At 55.4% G+C, this 5,037-nt stretch overlaps 1 protein-coding gene across 3 annotated transcripts in view; it reads right to left on the minus strand.

Moving 5' to 3' along the window:
* LOC113217903 (DNA-directed RNA polymerases I, II, and III subunit RPABC1) overlaps positions 1-5,037 on the minus strand; it is a 13,032-nt gene that overhangs the window by 762 nt on the left and 7,233 nt on the right. The window lies entirely within an intron of this gene.

Raw genomic sequence — 5,037 nt, forward strand, 5'->3', positions numbered from 1 at the left:
CCCCTCTCCCTTGCAACCCCCTCCCCGCCCACGTTTGCGGCGGGCCGTCGCTATATGCCCCTCGTCGAAGTTGGATACCAGAAGCGTGGTCTGACAGTCTGCCTACCGAGGCTCGCCTCCCTCGCTCCCTCCATGGCGTCCCCCGTCACCGCCGCCCTGGCGGCCTTGCTGGCCGTCGTCCTGCTCGAGCCCGCCCTCGCCCTCATGGACGACTCGCCCCGGGTAGTCACGGACAGCGGCTCCGTCGTCCTCGGGCGGAGGCTAAAGTCCGCCGGGCTCCGGTCCGCGACCGCGCCCAGGGACTACGCGGCCTTCTTGGGGGTGCCCTACGCCAAGCCGCCCGTCGGGGAGAGGAGGTTCAGGGTGGGTATCTTCAGTGCCAAAAAGTTACTATTAACTCTCTACTTACAGGAGAGAGGGTTTGCGCAATGCGCCCAATCCTGTATCCATCTATATATATTTCAGTACCTTTCAAAACATTAGGCAACTCTCTGAACTCCATCTCATCTCTAACGGTTTCAGGCCCCCGAGCTCGCGCCTCTCCCCGCGGTGGTGGACGCCACAGCACCGACTCCCGTCTGCCTGCAACTCTTCCGTCGGGCCGGAGTCGTGGGGAGCGAAGACTGCCTCACGCTACAGATTTTCACGCCAAACGTACGGTTTTACTCATTTTATTCATTATTCGAGCTCGTGCCTTCTTTTACCTGGAGGCCGTTTAAATTAAGCCGGTATTGGCATTACATTATTTTAATTTATCCGTGCAGTATGATCGGGCTGCTGCCTTAGATGTGATTGTGTATATCCATGGTGGAGCCTTTATGTACGCAGAGGGTCCTCGGACAGGGATGGAGTTCCTCATGGACTACGACGTGGTGGTCGTAAACGTCGACTACCGACTCGGTGTTCTTGGTCAGTAAATATCAGATTCGTTCAATGTCTTTCACTTTATATCGTGTGACAAATATTAGTAACTTCTCCAGCCAGTCACACACTCCGGTAGACGTGGAAAAGTGTGTATTTTGCAAGTATAACAAGTGTCGCTTTGCACCAGGTGGCTGACTCACGCACTTCCGTAGTTCTACTGTACCGCATGCATGCACGGGTGCGCTCGGGCTTGCTTCTCCTCGCCGCCCACGCGCCTCCTTGTGGCTCCCTGCGAGTGGGCAACCCGCATGCACGCGTGCGTGCGGTACAGTATAACAACGAAAGTGCGCGGCATAGAGACCCACCTGGTAGGCACACAAGTGGTCTATAAATAGCCATTTGTTCGCGCCTACAAGCAGTTGTGAAAAAGTTGTCAAGCGGTGGTTCTTAGACCGCGATCATTTCTGTTCCAGGATTCCTGAGCTTCGAGGACGAAGAGTTGCCCGGCAACGTCGGTATGCTGGATCAGGTTGAGGCCCTCCGGTGGGTGCAGGAAAACATCGCCTACTTTGGCGGCAACAACAAGAGCGTCACCCTGATCGGTCACTCGGCCGGGTCTGCCAGCGTGCTCCTGCACACGCTGTCCCCGCTGTCCGAGGGCCTGTTCCACAAGGTGATGGGGGCGAGCGGGTCGCCGATGAACCCCTGGACGCAGCAGCTGTCGGCGCTCGCCAACGCCGAGCGCGTCGCCGAGCTGGCCAACTGCAGAGGGGCCAACACGGCAGCAGTGGTCAGCTGCCTTCAGGCGACGAACGCCTCCGAGCTGGTGGCCCTGCAGTCGCACTTACAGGTGCGTGCGAAGGCGTGATCGAATTCTAGCACAAAAGTCACCCAAGCAGGATGCTGTTAGTAAAATTGTTCGTTTGGTTTTTGTGTTTTGTCAGGGCTGGCAGCAAAGTCCGTTCTCCCCATTCGCTCCCTGTGTGGACAGTAAGGCCGAGAGGCCGTTCCTACCAGACTACCCCGCGCGCTTGCTGGAGAACAAAAAGGTCCTGACGGACGTGCCGCTGCTGCTGAGTGTGACCAGGGAGGAAGGGCTGTACCCTGCTGCCGGTAAATACATGACACCATGTAGAATGTAGGTTGTAGTTCACGCTCACTTCTCCCAAAGTTTTAAAAGTTACGTGTCAAGCATTTTGGAAAATCGGATGAAAGGCTCCAGATTGTGCAATTTAAGAGCCGGTTCGAGGTACAGCGCCTAGGTTTTGCATGAGGCATCCTTGATAGTTAAAGTTCAAAGTGGGTTAAGACGCTCGAGACGTTCGGCAGTTGACTCACCATACATGAAATGAAGCGAGCAAGGGGTCGAGCCAATGCGTCACAATTCTGGCATGAACTTACCTTACCTTTCTAGTCTACAGAAGTGCCTTGGTGTCCTTGTTCAGAGTTCATCTTCAACGACACCTTGGTCCAGGAACTGGACGAGAAATGGTTCGACGTGGCCCCGAAGCTACTGCACCTCCACGATGACCGTATTGACGGGACTTCCCTTTCCTCCGTCATGCAGGAGATTAGAGAGCACTACTTCCACAATGCGTCCCTGGAGCACAGCCGAAAGCAGCTCATACAGGTAGGGTCAAAAGACAATAGAATCTTCACAACGACGGCAGGTATATCGGGTGTTTCAGGGCGGACACAAGAGTACCGTCTAGAGCCGCAGGAGGTGGCACCTTCTTACAGACGCAAATATTAGGTAAACCCTCCACACTGCTGTGTCCGCTCTGAAACACCCGGTACCAATGAATTAATTGTGAGCAGCGAATAGCTAACGAATCCTGCCAGCTAATTTCGGACAGGACCTTTAACGCCGGTGTGAATGACTTCGCGCTAACCGCGGCGGCCGTCATGTCCTCCCCGGTCTACATGTTCAGCTTCGAGTACCGCGGCCAGTTTAGTTTCTCGAGAGCCTTTTCCAATGGCAACACGGCTGATCTCGGTACGAGTAGCTATAGTGCTCTATTCCCGATTGAGGGGTACAGTACAGTAAGTGAAATCGAGATGTGCGTTTGATCGTTGTATGGTGTGCTTTTTGTTTTCTCCAGGCGTGTCCCACATGGACGACTATCAGTACATTAAGAGATTCTGGCCCGAGGAATTTCAGACACCGATGGACCTGGATATGCAGAGTCAGCTGTTGGAACTTTGGGTCTCGTTCGCCAAAACATCGTAAGTGACCGTTGCCCATTAAATTGGTGTTTCGAACTCCTTAGTTGTCTCGACCAAGATCTCGTACGAGTAATCGGTTATAATAATTATAATTTTGTACAACTCTTTGCAGGATCCCCGTCTTCGGAGGTGCTAACTGGACACCTCTGCCTAAGACACAGGGCGATGTTTTGCACTTCCTGAGGATTTCCAGCCCAGGAAACGTAAAGATGGCAGAGGCTAAGGACTTTGGGCAGAGCGCTTTCTGGAAGTCCCTTAAAATCAAGGAAAATGGACACGCGTGACGTGTGATTGAAAGAACATTCGAGTAAGAAATTTGAGTACCTAAAGAAAGACATCACTTGCAGTAGGAGAAGAGAGCGAGCAAGTGAGGGAGAGAGAGAAAGGGAGGAGGGGGGGGGGGGTAAATGGACCACACTACCGCCAGGCGGGGATCCTGCACACAGGACTATCTCGGGGCATTACGTCCTCTACCTCCTGAAAGGGCGCTGTTGTTCTTGCGACAATAAACGTAGGGAGCACACAGCCAGCGCGCTCTACCGGTTCTCAATGCAAAGTTGGCTTGTGCGAGAGGATCTTTGATATCAACCACCCCACTCCCCTCCCCCTCCGCCCGCATACAACCCTCATCCCCCCACCCCCTCCTTGTTCCTCTCCCTCCGCTGGAGCCTGAGCCCTGAGCCCTTTTTGGATACGGTCCAGCTCAATGGCGAGGAAAACACCTTCGAGTGAAAGCTCTATGTAGTCGTCTACTTTTATCGAGGTGCTCTCAGGTGGGTGATTTCCCCCTTCACTCCCCGCCGCCCGTCCCCCTCCCTTCTGCTCTGCCGAATTGGGCGCAGGGAATGAATGGTTGTAAGGCAGAGGCGAGGGGTGTGGAGGGGGTGGTTTGGGACAGCTGGGAGGTCTCTCTGGACGAGCTTCCTCGCCCCTGGCTGGAGTGGACGACTCTTTATTCCTGTAAGATTCTCCTTCTCCAAAACCCCAACTCGGTCATTGGCCCCACGGGAGGGTCCTGCTTGCAATGGCAGCAGCAGTCGGAGAGGCCACTGCCTGGCGACCCCGACGGGTATAGGTGTATAGACTGACCGCGGCCCCCGGGCGTTTTCTGTAGCATGCGCTCTTGAGTTGCGGGTTTGCCTACTCCCCTCGCCCGTACGGCGCCGTGGCCCCCGCGGTCCCAGCGAGTATGCCATTCCACAGCAATTGAAAGCCATGCAAAGATACACCCGGTGCGAAGAGTCTCTCCATACCGTTGCACTTCACGCCGGGCTCGGCGTGGCCGGCCCTCGCCGCTGCACTTCCCGACGACAACGTACCGCAAAACTAAGCTTAAGAATAAAATTTGGCAAGAAAAACAAACACAATCGACTAAACCTTGATGCTTTCCCCCAGGAAAACAAATGAGGGCCGGTAAACACACCGTGGTGCCCGGAGTTGCCACCTCGGCGCGATGTAGACAACTGCAGCGCACCTCACCTCCGACCTCCGGTCCGGACCCTCCCTCCCGGGTGGTCCGCGCTGCAATTATTCAGCATAAAGCTCCGGGTGGCAATCACCTTCGCACCCGGCTGCAACATTCCTCCCCCGCGCCGCCGAGGGTGGTGGGGGGCGGCGGCCAGCGGCTCGGCGGGCGACGCCAAAGAAGTGAGTTTCGTTGTTGTAAAGTGCCCCGCAATCGACGGCGGCGGCGGCCCGCAGCAGGTCCCGCAGGGGCTGCGCGTTTATTGCTCCCCCCCCCCCCTCTGCGGCAGAGTTTTCATTTTTTGTGTCCGCCGGCCGGCGGCGCCTCCCAAGGCAATAGTCCAGCACTTCAAGTCAAAAAGAGGCCCTAACCCTGAACAAAAATACGTCAAGCTGGAATTTGGCTTAATCGATGCAGTTTGATGAGCTGAATCACGTCCTGTAAAGTCTACCGACCCAACCCGTGAGCGTTCACCGGAAATT

This window comes from Frankliniella occidentalis, unplaced genomic scaffold, assembly GCF_000697945.3.
Source record: "Frankliniella occidentalis isolate FOCC.00 unplaced genomic scaffold, Focc_3.1 Scaffold304, whole genome shotgun sequence".
Classification (NCBI taxonomy): Eukaryota; Metazoa; Arthropoda; class Insecta; order Thysanoptera; family Thripidae; genus Frankliniella; species Frankliniella occidentalis.